Source organism: Halichoerus grypus, chromosome 5 (assembly GCF_964656455.1).
Source record: "Halichoerus grypus chromosome 5, mHalGry1.hap1.1, whole genome shotgun sequence".
Classification (NCBI taxonomy): Eukaryota; Metazoa; Chordata; class Mammalia; order Carnivora; family Phocidae; genus Halichoerus; species Halichoerus grypus.
This window is the reverse complement of record NC_135716.1, coordinates 59,372,624-59,396,214: the sequence shown is the minus strand read 5'-3', so window position 1 is coordinate 59,396,214 and position 23,591 is coordinate 59,372,624. Positions and strand designations below refer to the sequence as shown.

At 39.2% G+C, this 23,591-nt stretch overlaps 1 protein-coding gene and 1 pseudogene across 2 annotated transcripts in view; one reads left to right on the top strand and one right to left on the bottom strand.

Moving 5' to 3' along the window:
* Window positions 1–972: 972 nt before the first annotated feature.
* LOC118547636 (copine-1 pseudogene) lies at window positions 973–23,557 on the bottom strand (annotated as a pseudogene). The gene is made up of 4 exons (XR_013447855.1): window positions 23,430–23,557; window positions 19,315–19,382; window positions 18,595–18,710; window positions 973–2,887 (listed from the first exon to the last, which is right to left on the bottom strand). The product of XR_013447855.1 is annotated as a copine-1 pseudogene (transcript).
* The window catches only part of KCNB2 (potassium voltage-gated channel subfamily B member 2), a 395,791-nt gene continuing 394,702 nt past the window's right edge, over window positions 22,503–23,591 (top strand). The window contains exon 1 of the mRNA XM_078072304.1: window positions 22,503–22,924. The gene's annotated coding sequence lies outside the window, so the exon portion shown is untranslated. The remainder of the gene's footprint in view (window positions 22,925–23,591) is intronic.

The window sequence follows — 23,591 nt, the reverse complement described above, 5'->3', positions numbered from 1 at the left end:
TGCATCTTCCAGAGAGCTTAGGGAGCAGTACTTCAAGATTCAAAACTTCTAAAATTGTATCAATTTCAAAGGAATATTATTCTATATGAAATACCCCTATTTTATCAAGAGTACTTTTTTATTTATCCTTTGAGTTATAACTCTAATAACTGTTCCCTGTAATATTTCAAACTCTAAGAGGAAATTCATTTTGGCCCTATTGCAGACTAACAAAGAAAATTTCATTATTATAAATTCATAGAAATAAAGGATGAAATATAACCAAATTTGAAAAAATACACGACTGAGCTAGAAAAAAAGAGAAGGAAAATTCCTGGTGCTAGCTAGAGTTGCAGCAACCCAAGGGATGTAGAATCAGAAATAGAGGGAGGGTCTAGGAACTGGGGTTTTAATCGACATGCCAGGATAGAACGTGTTACTTTGGGGCTCCATCCATTCACGGTGTTTACCTACAACTGAGACACCTGCATGTAACTGAGCTCTGGAAAGGCTGCCTCCCCCCAACAAAAAAAAAGAATTTGGAAAACTTGTTCTGCCAGGGAGGTGATAAAAAGCTGTGGGTGAAGGAAATAAAAGTCTGAGCCATGTACCAGGAAATCTTACCAAATGCATAGTAAGGGAACCATCACAATAAGAAGTTAATGTCAAAAACTAGTCTGGATGTGGGCAAACACCTGGGACACCAGGCAGAAGCAAATGCACAACCTCTCTACATCATGCTTCAGCCCAAAGGACATGTGGTTCTTAAAAAAAAAAAAAAAAAAAATCCCCGTTGAAGATAAACTCACCTTCCAAAATTACAAGATGTATAAGGAAATCATTCGCCTTATGCAAAAGTCAATGGACAGGAGAAAGATTAGCCAGATTGGACTTTCAGAACGTTCACAAAAGTAGTTGTATCTAGAATGTTAAGCATGTTTTTAAAATGGAAACATTATAGGCAAAAACAGGATGTTCTGAGAAAATAAAACATATTTTTTTCTTTTTTTCTTTTTTTTGGTCTTCACTGATCTTTATTAAATGAAGGATACCAGGGGCAAGTAGGAGGGATCAAGAGCAACAGCAGGAGCAAATATAAAAGTATAAAATGTAAAGTGCAGCGCCGGGCAATGTGTGCAGCGTTGAGCCATGCCCACAGGGACCTTGGGGACACAAGGCTGAGGACGAGCCATAGCCCACCCTCTAAGGGAATCTAGGCCTAAGGAGCCTGTGCAGGGCTCTTGGCTGGGGGTGGAAGTGGCTTGAATGTGGCCCAACCCTGGGCCTTGACGTAGGAGACCAGTTGTGTGGGTACTTCTGCGAGCACAGTCTGTGCTGGTGTCTCCCGAGGGGCATTCTGGAAGCGGCGGTAGGGCAACAAACTGCACTATGTCATGGGCAGCTGCCTCCCCGGAGCATGCACGCAGGGGTCCACCATCAGCATCCAGCTGCTCCCTGGCCTCGCAGTCAGCGCCCCCCACACCCACGACAATCACTGACATGGGCAGGTAGGAGGCACGCTCCACAGCCTGACGTGTAGCCTCCACATCTGTCACAGCGCCGTCAGTCAGCAGCAGCAGCACCAAGTACTGCGAGGCGGTCCTCCGACGTGCAGCCTGGGTTGCCACCCTGGCCACATGGTTGATGATGGGTGCAAAGTTGGTGGGCCCATAGAGGCGAACTTGGGGCAGGGCTTGCGGTGAGCATCCACAATGCCCTGGATGCCTGGGCAGTAGGAGTTACTGGGGTTGAAGTTCAAGGCAAATTCACGGGAGACCTGCCAATCGGGGGGTACCTGGGCCCCAAATCCAAATGCTGGGAATAGCTTGTCTGAGTCATAGTCCTGAATCACACTGCCCACACTCCACAGTGCTGTCAGGTACTCGTTGACCCCTATTGGGCTCAGGTAGTGCAGGGAGTCCGGGGAGGAAGGCTCTCCATTGGAGCCCGTAAAGTCAATGCCTACAGTGAAGTTGATTTGACAGCCTCCCATCCCATAGTCCAGGAATGAATACTGTGTTTCTACCTGGCAAATCTTGACACAAAAAGTGTTCTTGTAGCTTTTCTTTTCCTGCTGTTTCTCAGGGTGGATACATTCAAACAGCCGGGACTGCTTGCAACTGGGCCAAGCTGGTGTAGAAGGTACCAATGAGATCATGTGAACCATCGCTGTCATAGTCTGAGCATCGCACCTGGATGGGTGTGTTGCGGGTCTCCCCAACAGAAATGCTGAAGGGGAACAGAGAAGCGCTTCCATGTAGGTTTCAAGTTGTTCTTGATTACCTCAGATCTGTATGCCAGGTGCCATTTCCCATCACCCTGACCGAAGAACTCCAAGAACAGGTCCGATTTCCCCAGGAAGTCCTTCTTATCTAGTTTTCTGGCCTCCACCTCCATGGTCACTATACAATTATCCTTCATCTCTTGAGCAGATACTGTGATGGTCCCCCACCCAGCAGGTTTTCCAGGCTTCAGCATCAAGGGTAGAGTTATTATCTGGCTGGACACAATCTGTCCTAGGGAACACTCAGCCCCTCCTAGGAAGTCATCAACCCCCAGCTCAGGTGTCTTGTTGTCTATGTCATAAATGCCAAATCAGAGCTTCTGGACTGTTTCAAAGTGGTACTCAAGCTGCAGAGTCTTGGAGAACTCAGGGCTTGAGCAGTTCCACACTCGCTCAGTTCGGCCAAGCTCAGCCCAGCTGCCCCCTCCCACATCCTGTAAAAGGACGCAGAGTGGGTCGGACTTGGAGCCGATGTCCTTGTCAATGAGGTGGTCACAGGAAATGGATAGTTGAACCAAGGTCACGCAGTGGGTCATCTCTTTTGCCCCCTCACAAAATGGCCGACAGCCCGCTCAGCAGCTCCGAGTTCCAGAAGGGGAGGGACGGAATGGTAAAACATATTTTCTTAAATAAAAAAGAATATCTAGAAATAAAAATTTCAACTATTTGATATTAAAAACTTTGTGAATAAATCAGATTGTAGGTAAGATACAGTAGAAGAGAGAATATGTATCTAAGGAAATTCATTGTAATGCAGCACAGTGAGAAAAACAGATAAAAATATGACAGTTGTTAAAAGACAAGGAGTAAAGAATCAAGAAGGAGAATGTATAACGAACAAGAATATTAAGAGAGATGATAACTGATAAATATTCATTAAATAAGACAGAAATCCTTAGATTAAACAAAAACCCCTAGTCTAGTTAGAATGAATAAAAATAAATTTGCACCTGGAAAAAATCTTAGTAAAAGTACGAAACATCAAAAACAATGAGAAGATTGTTAAAAATCACCCAGAGATAAAAGCTAGATTATCAGCAAAGGAATATTTGTGCTGATGGCTATTTTCTCAAACACAATAATAGAGGCTAAAAACCAAGGGTAAAGTCTACTACTGAGAGAAAATAGCTGTGATCCTCCAATTTTAAAAGTATCTAAACTACCATTTAAGAATTAGATTAAAAAATACATTTTTAGGCAAATATTTTTAAAATTACTAACAGATGGACTTCAGGAATAAGTAAAATGACTGGGAAGGAGTAGGATAGGATGTATGGAGAAGGGATGAACAAAGGCATCAGAAAACATCTGGTAAATCCAAATAAACATGCTGTAAAAACAAGAGCAAAGACTAATTTGGAGTGAGAGGATTTAAAAAGAAGGTGGAACTAAAATATTTCCCAGTCATGATATGGACCATAGGAAGAGCCATAATTTGATTACAAGTGTTGTAAAATGCTTCTATAGTTCAAGCTGAAGCCACACCTTTTGATTATTATTAGCTCTTTAGATTCAAGAAGGCATGTCAAAAATTTAAGAATAATTATTAAATAAATAAGAAAAGAATCTATAACTCTCAACCAGTTGATAGGTAAAATGGTGAGGAATAAAGAAAACTTGATCAATCCAATAGAAATGCACTGTGATCCTACAATTCTGCTTCTTGCTACATAACCCAGAGAGACTCTGGCACATGTGCGAGATAAGATGGAGACGATGTATTCATTGCATCATTCATCTCCATCAAGAGCAGAATAAGTAAATTGTGGTAAGCTTATACAATAGAATATTATAGGCAATTAAAATGAATTAACTTCAGCAACATGGCTCAAGCTGAAAAGGAATGTTGAGTATAAAAAAGTAGAACAGGGGCGCCTGGGTGGCTCAGTTGGTTAAGCGACTGCCTTCGGCTCAGGTCATGATCCTGGAGACCCTGGATCGAGTCCCGCATCGGGCTACCTGCTCGGCAGGGAGTCTGCTTCTCCCTCTGACCCTCCCCCCTCTCATGTGCTCTTTCTCATTCTCTCTCTCTCAAATAAATAAATAAAATCTTTAAAAAAAAAAAAAAGTAGAACGGTAAAAATGATGCCATTTATGTAAACTTAAATACACCAAAAGAGATCTGGGATGTTTATGAAAGCATATATGCACAGGTGAACTATAAAATCATGCACAGGAAGGATTTATCCCCATTTTAAGATGATGGTTATCTCTGGGGAGAGTGGGAGGAGGAGTGGGAACAGGGAGGTGGGTAAATGGCTTTAGGTCTATATATGACACTTAAATCCTTTTGTAAAAAAAGAGCTGCAGGAAATATGACAAAATATTGACATTTGATATATCTAAGTGATGGAATGACAGGTATCAGTTATATTTTCTGTACTTTTCCATATGTTAAAGTTATTAATTTTTAAATATTAAAAAACAATTCAAATAATTTATAAGTATACAAATCAATCTTCTGTCCCTCTCTTCTGGCAATTTTATCTTTCCATATTTCCTTTTGCTTGTGCAAGAATACATATTATTCTGGAACTTCTTTTGACTCAGTATATTATAGAGAATTTCTTTTTTTAAACATTTTATTTATTTTAGAGGGAGAGAGAGAGCATGAGCGGGGCAGGATGGGGGCAGAGGGAGAGAGAGAAGCAGACTCCCCACTGAGCAGGGAGTGCCCCAGCAGGGCTGATCCCAGGACTGTGGGATCATGACCTGAGCCAAAGGCAGATGCTTAACTGACTAAGCCACCCAGACACCCTTAGATAATTTCTTCCAGTCAATGCACATGGATTCACTTCATTCTTTGTATTTTTCCACAGCATGGATGTGTCATAATTTTACCCACTGATTACCATATTAATTAGATTTCCAGGAATGTTTTCATTTGTTGGTTTGTTTGTTGTTTATTTGGGGAGAAATTGCTACTAAAACAATTCTCTTATAAGTTACTGCCCTCTTATTTTTGTCAGATATATTCCCAGAAGTGAGACTTTGGGGTCCAAGAATATATACATTTTCCTTTTTCATAATTATTATGAAATTGCTTGCAATGATAACTGTAATATTTTATAGTCCCAACAATTGTGTTTGAGAATGATGGTTTCATGTATCCTGGCCAGCCCAGAAACTATCAATCTTTTCCATCTTTGGCATTCTAAATTATTGGTTTTTGTTTTGTTTTTTTTTGCATTTCCCTAACAACATAAATTTGAACATCTTTTGTATGTTCACGGACATTTGTGTTTTCTCCTTTGAGAATTGCCTATTAATATTCTTTGCTCTTATTAAAAATAACTTCATAATTTCTATATAACTCACTCATTTGCCCAGTAAACATTTATAGAGCTGCAGTGAGGGTCTGGGACTAAGCACCAATGGCAATTAAGATACAGATTGGGTGCACCTGGGTAGCTCAGTTGGTTAAGCCTCAGACTCTTGGTTTAGGCTCAGGTCATGATCTCAGGATCCTGGGATCGAGCCCCATGTCAAGCCCCACATCAGGCTTCATGCTCAGTGGGGAGTCTACTTGAGGGTTCTTTCTCTCCCTCTCTCTCTGCCCCTCCCCCATTCATGCTCTCTCTTTCTCAAATAAATTAATCTTAAGAAAAAAAGATATAAATTATACCTTCAAGGAGCTTCCTATCTAGTACAGAGATTTAGTGATAAAGTGCTACAAACACTGCAAGAAATGTCTGTCTAAACAGAGTGCAATGAGCCACCTTTGGAGACCCAAGAAGGATAGAAAACCTTAATCCAGCATGTTGATGCTTCTACTATTGGGTCTTGGATTGAGTAGGTATTGGCCAGGCATTTCCCAAAGCTTGGGATCTGTGCAAAAGGAAGGCAATGCAAGTAGAAGAAACTGTGTATAAATCATGCAGATATGAACAGTGTAGATTAGTGCTCAGGAGTCATGCCACTGAGATAGGAAATCAGGAGGAGTTGTAGCTTCCTTAAGAGAATGAGGAAGAGAAAGTTGAAGTGCCTATAGAATATCCAGCTGGAGACATCCAGTGCACAGTCGGGTAAGTATGTCTGGAGTGCAGAAGAATGGTCTGTTAGAAATCCTTTCTTGAGAGACATCTACATATAGGTAGCGGTTTGTCGTTCATTATACCAATTTTGAAGCTCCACCAGCTCTCTGGGGTTTCTGGTTATGTGGGGCAGTTTGTTAGCAAACTAAATGGTTTCCAACTGCTATTTTCTTAAAGCTTTTGTCCTTACTTTATTGTATATATTTTTTTAATGTCTCTGCCCTTGCTTTAAAACTCATTCTTAATGCTGTGAAATACCTCCTATTATGTTCCCTTTTCTGCCTACTTACTAAAAAGCTCTGTACATAGAGATTGACTACTCCTCCCCCAAATTTGGGATTATGTGTATATACTATTAATATATCCAACAGGAGGGGTATGAGGAGCTGTCTTGGTAAAATCCTGAGATGTGGAAGTGTCTTTTTTTAAAAGTTTTTACTTAAATTCCAGTTAGCTAACATACAGTGTAATACTAGTTTCAGGTGTACAATATAGTGATTTAACACTTCCATACATCACCCAGTGCTCATCACACGTGCACTCCCCCCCCCTTTTTTTTAACAAGGGAGATTTTGTTTATTAATCAGTTTACAAAAAGTACAGTCTGGTCATCCTAGTTCTTCTTCCCTCTATTTGTCTTTTTTCTTTTAATTTAATTTTATTATGTTATGTTAGTCACCATACAATACATCATTAGTTTTTGATGTAGTGATCCACGGTTCATTGTTTTCATATAACACCCAGTGCTCCATGCAGTATGTGGAAAAATGAAGGGGGGGAATCAGAAGGAGAGATGAACCATGAGAAACTATGGACTCTGAGACACGTGCACTCCTTAATCCCCATCACCTGGGGGATTTAATCCATTCCCCCCCCCATCTCCCTTCTGGTAACCATCAGTTTGTTCTCTATAGTTAAGAGTCTGTTTCTTCATTTGCCTCTCTCTCTTTTTTGCCCCCTTTGCTCATTTTTTGTTTGTTTATTTTGTTTCTTACATTCCACATATGAGTGAAATCATATGGTATTTGTCTTTCTCTGACTGACTTATTTCACCTAGCATAATGCTCTCTAGCTCCATCCATGTTGTTGCATATGGTAAGATTTCATCCCTTTTTATGGTTGGCTAATATATATATATATGTCACATCTTTATCATCAGTCAATGGACACTTGATCTGATTCCATAATTTGACTATTGTAGATAATGCTGCTATAAACATTGGGGTGCATGTATCCCTTTGAGTTAGTACTTTTGCATTCTTTGGGTAAATACCCAGTAATGTGATTGCTGGATCTTAGGGTAGTTGTCTTTTTAACTTTTTGAAGAACCTCTATACTGTTTTCCAGAGTGGCTGCACCAGTTTGCATTCCCACCAACAGTGCAAGAGAGTTCCCCTTTCTCCACATCCTCACCAACACCTATTGTTTCTTGTGTTGTTGACTTTAGATATTCTGACAGGTGTGAGGTGATATCTCATTGTGGTTTTGATTTGTATTTCCCTGATGATGAGTGATGCTGAGCATCTTTTCATGTGTCTGTTGGCCATCTGTATGTCTTCCTTGGAAAATTGTCTATTCATGACTTCTGCCCATTTTTAATTGGATTATTCATTTTTGGGGGGTTGAGTATTTTAAGGTCTTTATATATTTTGGATACTAAGGAGGTTGTGTCTTTAAGAAGTTTGTAATTTACATCCTGATTCTTGTGTGTTTTCCAGGATAGGTTAAGGGGTCAGATACTTGAGTTCTGGATCATTGAAACTTTGCTATGTTTATAGACTTAGACAAAATATCAGCATTTTTAATTGTCTTCATTTTACAAATAAGTTATTTATGAATTGAATTTTTCAAGAAAATCATTTAAGCAAATGATTTACATTTTCATTTCAGACACACTTTAAGATGAATATTTAATAGCTCTACTTCTCTCATTTTAGCTTGAAGATCTTCTTTATCAAGCAGTTTATGATCTAGGACTAACAATGAAATGCAGATGGCATCCTCACTATTTAAAAGATGTCCATCACTGAATCCATAGTAAATTGAGTAATATTTTGTAATCAAATCAGTACCCCAAATTATTCTGATTTATGAATTCTAATCTGATCTCACAATTTGTTTTTATTTGGCATTGCACTTTGTATTTCACTTTACAATGTCAAAATAAGATATGCATGTGGTTGCAAAGACAAATAGACTGAAGAGTCTGCTGCTGCATCTTTCCAATCCACCAGTTTGCTCTTTAGACGCAACCCTTTAAAAATGTTTGTTTCTAGTTCCTTTGTGATGCCTCAACAATCTCTTAACTTGCTCACTAGTGCTCACTGCTCATTAGTGTTTGTGTTTTCATAACAGTTTTAGACAATGTCTATTAACATCCTACTGATAGGTGAAGATTTATCTCATATATATCTCCTTACTTCACCTTCCCTTTTTCCTTACCTCCCCATCCTTTATCACTATTTACACTTCTACTGGATGCCTCTGCAATTGTAAACAACTTATTAAATCTCCACTTCCTAGCCCAACAAGTATCTGGCCCACAGCCAGTATCTCTTGACCTCCACTAGAAAAGCTCAAGACAGCAATACACCACTTTTCTATCCATCTCTTCAACTCCAACCCATCTCCTTATTTCATATCTTTTATGTTATAAAGATGGATATAACCTTTACATTCTTTCTTGTAATACAATTAAGTCCCTGATTTGTCTATGGGTTAACTTTTGTAATTGAAGTTCAATGAACAATTTAAAATTTACAATATTACAAATATGTAAATTTTGTTTCCTGCAGAGCCAAGTTGTGTGATTGGATTATATGTTTTCTACAGATCCAATGTCATGAGTACTGTGCCATTCAAAGGAAACATTCCTATAGTCAGGTCCAAATGGATTCTCCTTTCTCTGTTCCATCACATTCTTTACCATATTCCCAATCTTATCAAGACTCTCATTCTATCTAATCAATTAAATCTCCTTCCCTCCCTAAGTCTGGATTGGGAAACCTTGGCCCCTTGCTCATATCTGGACTAATTACTCTTTATGTCTCAGTAAAACTACGATTTAGGGATTATATACCATTGATCTTCTGGTTTGGCACTTCTATCTCCTAAAGCCTATCTTGTCTTTTTCATGGTTTAGTTGGAACACTTCTTTAAATAACTTTAAAAATTGGTGAGCATCATAAAAACAGATACATAGACCAATGGGATAGAAGAGAGAGCCCCAAACAAACCCTCACATACGTGGTCAAATGATTTTTAACAAGGGGGTCAAAATCATTCAATGGAAAAAGGATAGTCTTTTTAACCAGTAGTGCTAGGAAAACTGGATATTACATGCTAATAATGAAGTTGGACCCTTATCTTACATCACATGCAAAAATTAATGGATCAAAATGAATCAAAGATCTAAACATAAGAGCTAAAACTATTAAATTCTTAGAAGTAAACATACAAGGAAAGCTTCATCACATTGAACTTGGAAAGACAACAAAAACATAGGCAATAAAAATAGATAGACGTCATCAAAATCAAAAGCTTTAGAATATCAAAGGGCCCTAACTACAGATTGAAGGCAACCCACAGAATGGGAAAAAATATTTACAAATCATCTGATAAGGTATTAATATCCAGAATATATAAAGAACTCCTACAACTCAACAACAAAACAAACCAATTAAAAAATAGGCAAAGAAAAAAAAACATAGACAAAACCAAAGAGTTACAATAAAACCTTATATTTCAAATGGGGAAAAAAATAGGCAAAGAACTTGAACAGGCAGTTCTTCAAAGAAAATACACAAATGCTTGATAAACACAGGAAAAATGCTCAACATCACTAAGCATTAAGGAAATGAAAATCAAAACTACAATGTGATACTACTTCATACCCTAGGATGGCTATTATAAACAAACAAACCCCAAAATAAAATGTATTGGTGAGGATGTGGAGAAATTGGAATGCTGTGTGTTGCTGGTGGGAATGTAAAATAGTGCTGCTGTGGAAAACAGTATGGCAGTTCCTTAAAAAAATTAAACATATACCAGAAATTCCACTTCTGGGTATTATCCAAAAGAGTTTAAATCAGAGACTCAAACAGATATTTGTACACCAGTGTTCATAGCAGTATTATTCACAATAGCCAAAAGGCAGAAATAATCCAAACTTCCATTGACAGATGAATGGATAAACCAAATGTGATATATACATGCAATGGAACATTATTCAGCCATTAAAAGGGATGACATTTTAATACATGATACAACAGGGATGGACCTTGAAAACAAGTGACATAAACCAAACACAAAGGTCAAATATTGTATGATTCCTCTATGAGGTACCTAGAATAGTCAAATTCATAAAGGTAAAAAGCTGAATAGTAGTTACCAGGGTCTGAGGGAAGGGAGCAATGAGTATTTATTGCTTAATATGTATAGAGTTTCAGTTGGGGATGATGAAAAAGTTCTGGAGATGAATAATAGTGATGGTTGCACAACAACTGAATGTACTTAATGCCACTTAATTATATACTTAAAAATGGTTAAAATCATAAATTGTATATTATGTCTATTTTACCACAATAGACAATTACAATTATATGGAAAAAATAAAGTAAGCTACTTAGAATATTTTAAAATAATAAATGAAAACATTTGACTTCTTGAAAGTCTAAAAATCTCTTTAATTTTCCCTCAGATTTTATTGATAGTTTAGCCAAGTATAGAATTCTAGGTTTAAAATAGTTTGATTCAGAAATCTGAAGACTTTTTGCCAGTAAGAAGTCTAATGACAACCTGATTCTTGTTCCAGTTCTCTCAAAAGTTCCTAGAAATTTAACATGTGCTCTTAAACTAAGACATACCTATTGAAGACCTAAGAAATTCAATGGTCTTTCCCCTTATGTTTTAAATTACAGATAAAGCTTCAAACATAAGTTATAGGCATCTGATCTGTTAAGAACAAAGATTGGTTATGGTATTTAAAAATAACTCATTCTCACAAACTTCAGAGTTCTGCAACTAAGTAACCATGCATATCAAATTATTAAGAAAAGATTTTCCATGTCTATTCCAACAAGGAGTTTGAATCCTATATGGGTACTTGTTTCTTTTTATGTTATGTTACAATTTAGAAATAGTGAAGTCCCACTGCTTCATCAAGCACTATAGATCCTAATATAAAAAATAGCATGAAACACCATGAAACTAATCACTGACTGAAAAGACAAAAGCACTGTTGGGGCTGATTTTATCAAGGGAAACTGTGCAATATCTTTTGATACTGGAAATTTAATTAAAAGGAATATGTATTTCGATTTTTCATTTTTTTTTTACCTTACATGGGAAGACTGTCAGGCGTGAAGGTTTAAATACAAACCAGAGATAATTAAACTATATAATCAAAGCTAGACTTTTGAGTAAATTTTTTTCATACCCTTATGCTCTGAGTTCATTTTCAGTAAAAGGAAGGCTAGTGATATTAACTTAGCCGAGTTGTCCTCTGAGTATCCTGTATACATAATAGACATTCCAATCCAGACATTTATAAGCTTATTCATTTCTATGATACTGCTTTTGTATTACTTATTGTTACCAAAGAAACATAATCTTCTTTTCTGCAACCAGAAAGTCAATGATGGATGCCCCTAAATGATACCAAGCAACATAAACAATATTACTGATCATTACTTGTTCCTTAATTCTGTTCCTTAATTCTGTGGGTATTTTCAGATTGTTGATTTCTGAATTTGAATTGAATTATCTTTGCTCCATAAAAGCCATACAAGGTTTGGGGCCTAATTTTTGCATCTCACACCCCAGCAACACAGCGAGCAAGGTATGTTCCCATACCTGAATACAGAAACACAGCAAGGTCTCCACAGGGGGGCTTCCTCACTACCATTCCCTTGTTGGTCCTTAGGGCTCCAAGCACAATGCATGCTTTTGTTCTGCAACAGTCTATTGAATTTTCTGCCTACTGGATTTAGTTTCATTTGATGTAATGCTATTACTTTTGTCCTGTGGTCAATGTAGTCTTACACATTTAGTAAACAGTCAAATTACATTATTTTGTTTTATGGAATTTCCACCTGCTTTTGAAATCTGGCAGCACTGAGACCAGAGAAAGAAAAAGGGACAATAGCAGTTAAATACACCCATCTTAGAGGGTTCACTGCATTTTGTACTGTTATTTTCTTTGTACCTATAGCCCTTGTTGGAAATGGGAATTCACCCCACCATTACTTAGTTGTTAAACTCTCATCCCACCATAAACATAGACCTGCATCTTATTTTTTGTGTGTGGGGAGACTTATAAACCATATAGTATATCTCACCAAATCTAAAGAATACTGTAATTTAAGAAACAGGACACATATGTCACTTTTAACATTTTATATTCATGTGGTATTTCATATCTTATGAATTATATTTTATATATTTAATCATATTTGACTTCAAAGAAATCCCATGAGAAGAAAATTATTAGTCTTATTTTACAGGTGAGAAAACAGAAGCTCATAGTGGTAAAGGGATTTGCCTAAGGTCACATAGCTATTGACTGTCAAGGCCAGGAAGCTAGCCCAGCCTTCTGAAACCAAGCACATGCTTTTGCAAATATCTAGCACCTACTCTTCTTCCCTGAGGTTTTTACCCACATATTACAAGGGGAGCAAGTTAAAAAGAAAGCAACAGTTCACAGGACTCTCAGGTCAAGTGTTTCAGCATGTCATATTTCAGATTAAGTGAGGAAAACAGCCCATAGCCTGACAATCCCCGCCTTCCTCAGGCTTGCACCAACCTACATTGTCAACCTTATTACTCTCTATCATGTTGCATGCACTTTTGGTCTAGCAACTTCTTTCCTAAGAAATGTTAAAAATGTAAATTGTTACAAAAATTTTGTTACCAATTAATTTTGACTAAGTCCCCACTGTGAGTAAGCTACTTAGAGAACACAAAGAGAAAAAGAAGAACTTATATTTACTGAGAGTAACTTACATTACGTCTGTGGTTGATATCTTTACATGTATTATCTTAATTAACCTTTAATACAACCTTTCAAGATAGTTATATTCTCTTCCTTTTTGCAAACAAGAAACCTGAAGCTTAGAGAAGCTAAGTAACTTCCCCATTCTCATGACAATGTCCTCAGTTTGTTTTGAACTTCATAGATTATTGTAATTTCAAAGCTAGTGATTTTTAATTTTATCTTTTCCAAATTTCTCTTAAGTTGCTTATGATCTAATTATAGAGAAACAGATGTCCTTTGAAACTCTATTTGAAAAGTAATTGTAAAATAGCATTTAATACACTTATTACATTAGAAATCCAATATAATATATGATAGATGAAAGTATGTCTATTCTAAATGCTACCATTTTCTAGGAAAAAAGAGTAGCAGATAATGCGGTATAGTCATGAGAGAACAAAAGCTCTTCTGCCTACAATAGTCAAGAAAGTTACTTCAGGGAGTACGTGGGATTTAAGTGAGGTTTTTCCAGAATTCTCATTGATGGAGAAGGAAGGAGAGGGTATTTCAAGATAAGAACATGGTGTGGTTGGAAGAGTGAACTGGGCAAGGCCGAATCTCTGAGGGAATGTGACTATACGAATGAGTGTGGGGAATGAGGGTGGAAACAAGAGGTAGAATCAAATCATGGAAAAGTTTGAACCTTAGGCTAAGGGGCTGGACATTTATTTCATAGGCAGCAGGGAAAGATTTTTGAACCCAGGTTGATAGTAGTGTTTGGGGAAGGTGAGAGTGGGAAAGTGTTCAGACTGGAGGGAACTGTGGAAATGGGGCAGAGTGGGAGGCCATGTGTGTGTGTGTGTGTGTGTGTGTGTGTGCACTTTCAAGACTGGGTTAGAAGCCATTGTGAAAGAAAATTCATAGTACTTGTTTAAGTAGCTGAATGTGGGAGGGAGCAAGCCATGAGTTAAAGTATGGCTGCCAAGGCTTTGATGCAGAAAATGGAAAGAAGAGTGGTCAGGCATGTGATCAGGGGGTAGAACTATCTCAGATGAATTAATGTGAGGTGATGGCAGAATATCCAAGTGAGAAAATCCAATACACAGTTGGAAATATAACACTAATTGCAATGATAAAGGATTAGAAAATGTGGCTTGAGGAGTCATCTGCATATGGACGAAGACTTAGGGACAGCACTGGTCATGGCAGGCGGAAAAGGTGGAAGCATCAGGAAGGAGAATGTGGTCAACTTCGATTCTGGCTTTCCTAATTTCATCATTTCCATGCAACTTTCTAAGGGGTAACCTCACCTGTGATGGAAATTATTACACATTTTTAGCCACTAAAACTGTTCCTCTAGCTGTGATGGATATAAAATTGTTCATAAAGTGCGATAGTGTGAAGGAAAGAAGGAACGGATATCCAATAGGAATGCTGAAAACTTTGTGAAATCCACACATTTCTTAAGGAAAAAATGAATGACTTTATACAGAAGTCATTTACTCTGAGATAGTCAAGTAAGTTTTCATTTAGACAGGAGACTTATTAGAATTTTACTTCTCTAAATCATAAATAATTTTGGGATATAGCAATGGAACAGGCAGTCCAAATACTTAACAAAGTCAATGTTTATTACTTGATATACTACATATTTTCAACATAAAATGGGTCCCCAAGATATATAATGTACCTTATTATTTAAATGATCAAAGAAGGGCACCTGGGTGGCCCAATCCGTTAAGCATCTGACTCTTGATTTCAGTTCAGGTCATGATCTCAGGGTTGGGCTGCCTAGATGTTGGGCATGGAGCCTTCACTCTCTCCCTCTCCCTCTGTCCGTCCCCACCCTCTCTACAGAAATTTAAAAAAAAAATTTGATCAAAGAAAGTATCACAGTTCTTAGGTGCCCATTGCCTTAGTGAGTTTTATTAGGAAAGAATCTCTAATGTACTTTTTTTTTCCTTAAGAGTGTGAGAAAAGTTACTCTTTATCATGAACAAGTTACATTCTTTAAGTCTAAGTATCTTTTTTGTTTTGTTTCACTTTTTTTGTCTTAAAGAGGGGCTTACTAAATACTTTGAGAACCTTCCCTATCTTGTAAAATGATATTTTAAAAATAGTGCAGTTATCTTTAACCTCATTCTTTGATGATATTTATCTTAAGTCACTGATTATTATCTCAACGTTACCTCCAGTCCTACTTCTGTGATCACTTTTTAGACACGGGATTTCTCTATCTCTGTTTCCTTATCATTTCACTCTAGTAGTACAATTTAAATGTTCCTCTTCCTATTTTCCTCTGTAATTATTTGTGTTACTCTTTTCCAAATTCCCTCATCTGGCCACATTCTTCTGGTAATAAAGTGTACAGAGTGGATTGTAATTTTCCAGGTCAAATCTTAACAGAGTCATTTAATGTCAACAGCCACATTTATCAAATGGGGACGCCAGGAGTACTTCATAGTTCTGTGAGCCAAACAATAATATTGTCTACGGGCACTCGAGTCTCATGCTTCAGGCAGTAAACTGGAGATCTGTAAAGAGACAGCAAAGTGTGTCTTCCTTCCTCGGAATTCACATTTCAGCTGATTCAATTTATCCACTTTTTTAAGTGTGTGTGTGTGTGTGTGTGTGTGTGTGTGTGCTAATCTCTAGTTCTACAATTATTGGTAATTGCCATAGGCAACATAGAGAATTACATAAACCAATAACCTTACTGTATAACTGTATTGAAAGTCTTGTGCCCGGTAATAAGCTCTCTTGAGCTTGTCGTTCTTAATAGGTAAATTTCATTTTTAAAAAATTATTTTATTTAATTTATTTATTTTTAAAGATTTTATTTATTTATTTGACAGAGAGAGACAGTGAGAGACAGAGAGAGATGCAAGCAAGGGGAGTGGGAGAGGGAGAAGCAGGCTTCCCGAGGAGCAGGGAGCCTGATGCGGAGTTCAATCCCAGGACCCCGGGATCATGACCTGAACTGAAGGCAGACGCTTAATGACTGAGCCACCCAGGTGCCCTGGTAAATTTCAATTTATGTATTAGATAGAAACATGCTCTTTTCAATTATTTCATAATATCCTATAGGATGCCCTTCAAAATTTCAAATGAACTTTGTGCAAAAGGATGAACTTTCAAGCTTTCTCCTGGGACTATAAGAATTAGAAATGTTTTAAATTAATGAAATCTGTAATAGAGAATATGATGGGCCTTGCACTAGATTTCTTTTGTGTCACTTGTTATCAAAGGCAGTTGTCACAATGATTGCATTTGGTAATTTCAAAACAGTCTAAGAGAAGGCCACACTCCTCTTTGTGTGTACTCTAACTAGCTAACCCCACCTGGTACGAGTGATGCACACCCACAGCTAATATCGGGGACTAGTTTTGGAGGGAAACACAAGTAGTGAAAGAGGGATCAAGAGAGATTCTCTAATGCAGGTGAGATTTTTATCCCCCTACTCCAATTAGCATGAACCACAGAAGACATGTGGTTTCGGTTTTTGTTGCTGTCCTCAGGAGAGGTTAGTTTTCTGTTGCCCTCACTTCCTTATGTGGGGGAAAGGAATATGATGGGATGAGTCACCTCTAACTTAAAGCTCATGAAGATTCACTTCCTTAATGATGCCAACATGTCTGTCAACGCAGTGCCATGTGAACTGATCAATAGCTAGGGCAGTGAGGGGACTTGTAGCAAGAGCAGAAAGTCCAATTAAATTGCTTTTGTGCCAGTTAGACTGATTTAACAGGCTGAATTTCCGTGTTTGAATTTCCATCTTTTCTCCCATGTGTGATCATCGCTGTGAGCAATGTGATTAGCTAAATCAAATATGAAATAAGACAAATTCTAAAACTACTTGGGTCTGGTTTAGTTATGCATAGAGTAGAAGTGGTGGCTGGGGGTGTAAGAAGTAGTCATTTCAAAACTTTTGTTTCTATATTTTAAATTCCAGGCAAAGTCACTTGTTCTTGTGTTCCAAAACATACCGTGTTTGTTGAAACAAGTCTTCATTTTTTTTTATTGAAAAGGATTAGATTAATAAATAGAACGAAACACATAAAATGCACATTGACAATATTTAACTTCAAATGATATATGTGGCATAATAATATATATTATATGAAGTAAAATAATGAATATGTGCCATAATTAGCATATATTATTCAATTCCATAAACTGACAATTTGCTGGCAGTTAAGCAACCTGAAGGTTAGAGTTATTGAAAAAAAATCATTCTTCCATTTCTGTAATATATTTTAACGAAAATGTGCTTATATTTGAGTTTGTATTCCTTCTCATAAGTGTCTATCAATTTTCACTAGTTATATCTATTCATTTTTAATACTTAATGCTTTTCAATAATTACTATGTTAAATTCTTAATATAATTTTAGTGAATATACAATGTTAGGGTGCTTTTAAAAAGCTCTGATTTTACATTTATTACCATAATATATTTTATTTAGAACAAAACATTAAAGCATGGTCTTGATTAGGAGTGAGAAATGATACTTTTAAGGCTACAGATCCTAGTAATGACTAATATTTCTGCTTGATACTGCAAAGAAGGTTTTAAAGGTTCAAGAGTGCCAATTACTGGGAAGACCAAGAAATATGGCAGCATATTTTTTTGTCATTCTGAGAAATCATGGACCTATTGGAAGTCTGTCTCTGTTGAATATTCTGTCAGCTCAGACTTTATTCTCAGAAGGGAACAAAGGCACTGCTAGAATATCTACCACAGTTTAAAACCAATTGCTTTGTTGAGTCCTAGATCTACACAGAAATTTTTCAGAAAAGACTGTGGGTAACTAATTTAATTTTGCTTGTTGTGGTTGTGATCTTGGCTTCTGACAGACAAGGTCCTTGCCTGGCCATGAGAGACATCTTACATCATTATATGCACTTTTTGCTTATAATGATGTGAAGTCTGGGGCTGAGAATAATGCCCTCGTATTTGCAAAGAGCGCTCTTTTCACTTGTGACTGGTTGTACTTCCTTTACTATTGGAGATTATTCCATTTCCTACTTACCCAAAACCCAGATTATTCTAAGAGCCCCAGAAGCTTTCTGATCTACCACACTGGTGGTATGTTCACAATATGGAGCTGTTTAGTCCTTTTGGGTGGAGAGTGATTCACATCGGTACCTTCCCTATGTAAGCCTGAAAGCCTTTATCCTAGTCCATGGTGACATGCCTCATCCAAATGAATCCAGGCTTGTCAGGTCAAATCTCCGACAAATGTCATGCAGACAACTAGTGAGTGGTGTGGGTGGGGCAGCATCAGTCTACCTATTGGGGAAACAAAAGGTGTTATGTCCTACCTCCATTCCCCCTTAGGACCAGGAACACATTCTTTTCTTCTCTTCTCTTTCCTTTTCTTTTCTTTAGGTAGATGGTGTTTGGCAGCTCCCACATTTATCTTAACCAGATTTCCATCCTGAAAATTAAAAATAATATTTTATACGATATTTTCGCACATGAACTTGAGACAACCTAGTGAAACAGGCAGAAAGGTAGTATCAATGTGGGGTGAGGTAGCGGGAACATAGTCTAAAATTTTAAGGTCACACTGCCTCAGTCAAATTCCAGTTCTGACAGTGTGATCTTAGGCAAATAATTTAAAAATTCTCTCTAGTTCACTTACTTCCTTTTTTAAATAGAATAATAAGGATCGGACCTACCTCAAAGAACTATTATCAGGAGTCAATTAGCATATACCTGTAAAGAATTTAGCCCAGTGCCTGCCATGTGGTAAACGTCTCGGTAAAACTTACCTGTTTTTAGTACACAGCACAAATACGTAACAGACATAGGACTAAGATCTAACTAGGAATCCAATCCTTGTTTCATCGTGTTTCAGAGTAACAGTTACCTTTCAGATCCTAAGTAGTATATTTTTGAAATTTGCAGTTCACTGGCCCCAAAACCCCTCATCCTAAGCCTCTTAGATTCCTACGAAGAAACGAAGTTCTAGACTCATACTGTCTGGAAGTATCACTAAGGATGGATGCAAACACAGTACTTACATTCATGCTACTTACTATATGGCAGGAAAATGTTGTGTTTAAGCATCTGGCATCTTTCAAAAAGTTCATGCTGAGTATAAGAACTGTTAAAAAAAATACAGATTCAGTCAGTCTATAGCTTATCTCTCACTTTAAATCTTCAAAGGACAGCCAAATCTGTCTCAACTAAATTCAAAAGAATCAATGAGATAGTACTTATCTCCTTAATGAAGAACACAGACAGCTCATTTATTTTTCAAGCCTTCACTGCAATGTGCAAGTGTAGGATTTCAGTGGCTGCTAGGATTCTGAGAGTTGCTCTAAACCATCCCAGCTTTCCTACATTTTCCTTCAGAAGGGCAGAAGAAAGCATATTGGTCTAAGAATGTGGTAAATTCCAATTATTCTTCAGTGGTTGCTTTCTTGTATGATGATAAGCACCACAGTAGTATTAGCCCCTATTTTAAAAAAGTGTAGTTTCAATCTATGTATATATTTGATTTATGATTAAAAATGTAGTATCCTCATGGGGCTGATGTTTAAATAAGATTAATATTCATCTATCTTTTGGTATAATCAGGTTATACCAAATAAAACAAAACCTGTATCTCAAACTCTTAGAGATAATTTCTTTAACTTGTTCATGTATATCCTTCCAGAATACACACACACACACACACACACACACACATTTACATAAATGTTTGTAAATTTTCCCCTTTAATGGGCTTTGCATCGTTTTTAAATATTGTTCTTTTAGAACTTGTTTTTGTTTGGTTTTACTCAGTATGTCATACACTTCTTTCAGTTGGACCTTTCAAAAAAACTTGAGTCCAACTTTAATTCTTCAGTCTCCAAAACCATAAATTCTTACCCTTATGCTTTTAACATTTTAAAATATGTTCATCCTCAAGCCTTTATTACTTTAGTCTAATCTATACAGGCTCTCTCTGCAAGTCAATTCGCCAGTGAAATTCCAACTTGAAACATTAAAGTGTAGTCAGTAATGATGTTATTCAGGTTAGATTAAATATTTCAAATGCTTTATTCAATAAAAAAAATACCAAAACCTATTATGCTTGATATTTTTTTGTGTATATAAATATACCAGCATTATGATGGATGAAGAAACACTTCATCTAAATTTTATCTGCTGATGTGCATAAGACTATTGCAAGTTAAACTTACATTAAAGTTATTTATTTTACCAAGCATTATGAGGGAAGCATTTTGACATACAAAACATTTATCTCCTTTCTTATTAATATAATTCTATCAAAACTCAAGGTAAATCTGAGAACTTGAAATACAAAAGAAATGTTTCCATAAATATCAATAAGTGTAAAAAAAAAATAAATGGCTTAAGGGGCAATGTGAAAACATGTCTGACTTTTCAGCTAGTTCATTTTCATTTTTGCTTTGGAGAACAACTGAAAAAATACAAAACTGTATATACTAAGGCAGTAGAACCACGTGGTGATAATCAACACAAGAGTCGTTGTAGCCGTACAGAATTCAAGCTGTGCATATGGAGAACTCAGCTATTCCAAACAATTTGTACACTAGGGGTTATTCTCCATACCCTATTTGGGCCATGAGTAATTTATTAAGCAGAATTAGATTTTATTTCCAAAGACCATTTTTCCATAGCATTGCATACTTGTAGACACAATTCAGGGATGATGGATACGCTACTCCTAGCACCCTACTTCCACAAAATGGATACAACAGCAATGTCTTTTAGCCCATAGATAATCTGATCTCTTGACAAATGATCACTTAGTAGGAAAATGGATTTGGATTTCTAAACTCTAATGGAAATCTAAAGTAAAAAAAAAATTTAACGAATTATTAAATTCTTACTACAGTGACCAGTAATGTTGATGTAAGGCTACTAAGTAAGGGGATTTTCACCACCTCTAAAACTTATGAAAGATTATACCACTTAACTTTAGGCACACCTCAAGTGAATCTTAAGTGGTTTTTGTGAACTTCAAATATTATATAAATTCTATTCATTTAACAAAGAGTGCCTGAGAGAAGTTGCAAAATAAATGTTTGGTGGATTAATAGGTGTCTCTTACATACGTGGCTTTGGGTTAAATGTAAGGAATGCAAACAAAGTGATATGGAATCTACCCCGGAGAAACTTACTTAAACAGTAAGACCTGTACAGGGGGAGGAAGTTGGAAGGTGATATGTCTTTAAAAAGATAGCTCCAACCATGTGCTATAAATCAAAGGGGAAGAGTTGGAGGAGACAGAGCTTGAAGTGGGATCTGAAGTGCTGGAATGATTTTGGATTTGAGAAGGGGAGAGGGGCGTCCTAGAAAGAGAGATTTCCACATGCAAGGGCACAGGTGTACAGACACTGGTAGGGAATGGGGAAGTAGGGAACCTTTGTGATCAGGGAAATGAGATGGTCAGGATTGTGCTTGGAGAAGACCAATCTGCAGAAAGCACGAGAAATGTATTGGAAGGTGGAAAGACCGTAGGCGCAGGAGCGGATATCCTGCAGGTCCCTGGAAATGTGCAGCTGAAGCTCGGAAACAGGTCAGGGTTGGTGTTAAAGCTGTAGGAATCTGGAAGTCCTCTTTCTCTTCCTAGTAGTCATACTTGAGAAGCCTCAAGAAGAGCAAAGGACCAGGACAGGTCCTGGGCGGAGGGTGATGGCGTGTGAAGGGCCAACTTCTACACCAAACATCCTGCCCAACATCTGGGACCTTGAAAAAAACAAACACCCTCCACAAAGTAAGGCCTATGGAGGGGCGGGAAATCAAGGTGTAGAGATCCCTAGATGATAGTGCTTCCCAGTACACCGCAGGGCCACTAAAACAGAAGCAAGGACTAAATGAGTTCTATTTAAAACTGAGTGCACTTCGACTCTCTTCACTAGCCATCATTCTTGGCCTAAAGAAACTCAGAAGGGAGTCCCAGCTTTAAATATACTATCATGGCCTTTTTTATAGGGTGTTTTAAGCTACTTTGTTTTCCTAAAATCCCCTCTAACTGTGCCCGTTAAGAGCACACGGGTCAGGGAACCGGAGAGCCCAGTGATGTTATTATTCAAGTTCATCCTGTCTTTACCGCGCCCTGAAGGTAAGGAAAGGTCTGGGTGTCCACCAGGCGGCCTCGCCGAGGAGGAACTTGGCACAAATTCTCCAGATCGCAGGGAGAGCGGGCAAAAGAAAGCAAGCCAGAGTACGAATAGCGCCCCCGTGGGAAGCAAGACTTAAGGCTGCCACCAACCCACCCGGCTTCTCCCTCAAACCCAGGCAAGAGGGATTACGGGGGCTGGCTACGGCCCCTGAACGGAGCTGGAGGTGCTGGGAGGAAAGTCAGATCCCATCTGTGCTCCCGGTTAGCCCTGCACTCCTCCGGGAAAATACTCCGGGCCCTATCACTCAGGAGCGATCTCTCCTCACCCCAGGTCCCCGGGGTCGAGTAGCGGGCCCCGGGTCAGGGTCGCGTCAGGGCGGGCGTGGGGAGAGCCCAGCAGCTGGAAGCACAAGGGCCCAGGGAATCCCGCGAAGCCACCACAGCGCTCGTCGGCGGGGCACCCCAGGCTTTCCCCGCCTCCGGCTGCGCGGCGCCCGCCGAATGCGGACCCTCCTGCTCCGCAGAGCGGGAGCCACAGAGGGAAGCAGGTGGGTGTGGAGCCGGGCCCGGGACCCCAGGGAGCGGCGGGCGCGCCCGAGGAGAGGGAGGCGCCCGCCGAGGTGTGGGCGGCGCCCGCCCGCTCGCCCGCGCCCCGGCCGCGCCCTGGGCTCGGGGCGCTGTCCCAGGCCGGGCGTACAGCTCCCGCCCCGCGAGGCCGAGCCGGGCCGTCCCCGGAGGTGCCCAGCCGGCCGCCCAGCCCCGCCACGCGGGCCCGCCGCCCACCTCGAGAGCCGCGAGCGCCGGGGAGGAGGAGGAGGAAGAGAAGGAGGAGGAGGAGGAGGAGGAGGCGGCGGCGGCCCCTCCAGCCCGCGGGTGCGCGGAGCGCGGGAGGAGGCGGAGCGCGAGGCGGGGTGGCCGCGGGCGGGTGTGCGCGCCGGCCCGGCGCCCCCGAGCGCCCTGCCTCGCCTCCCGCGCCCAGCCTCTCCCCGGCTCCACCACAGACACACACCCACCAAGCACCCACCACCCTCCGCCCCCGCCGACCGCCGCCACCTCTCCGCCGGCAGCCCGAGCGAGCGGCAACTCTCCGGCCCGCGCCGCTCGCCTTCCCGGCTCCTTCCGCGGGGCGAGCTCAGCCCCGCTCGATTTTTCCTTTTCTATCCCAGCCCTCTCCTGTCTGGGCGGCGGCGGCGGCGGCGGCGGCGGCAGGGGGAT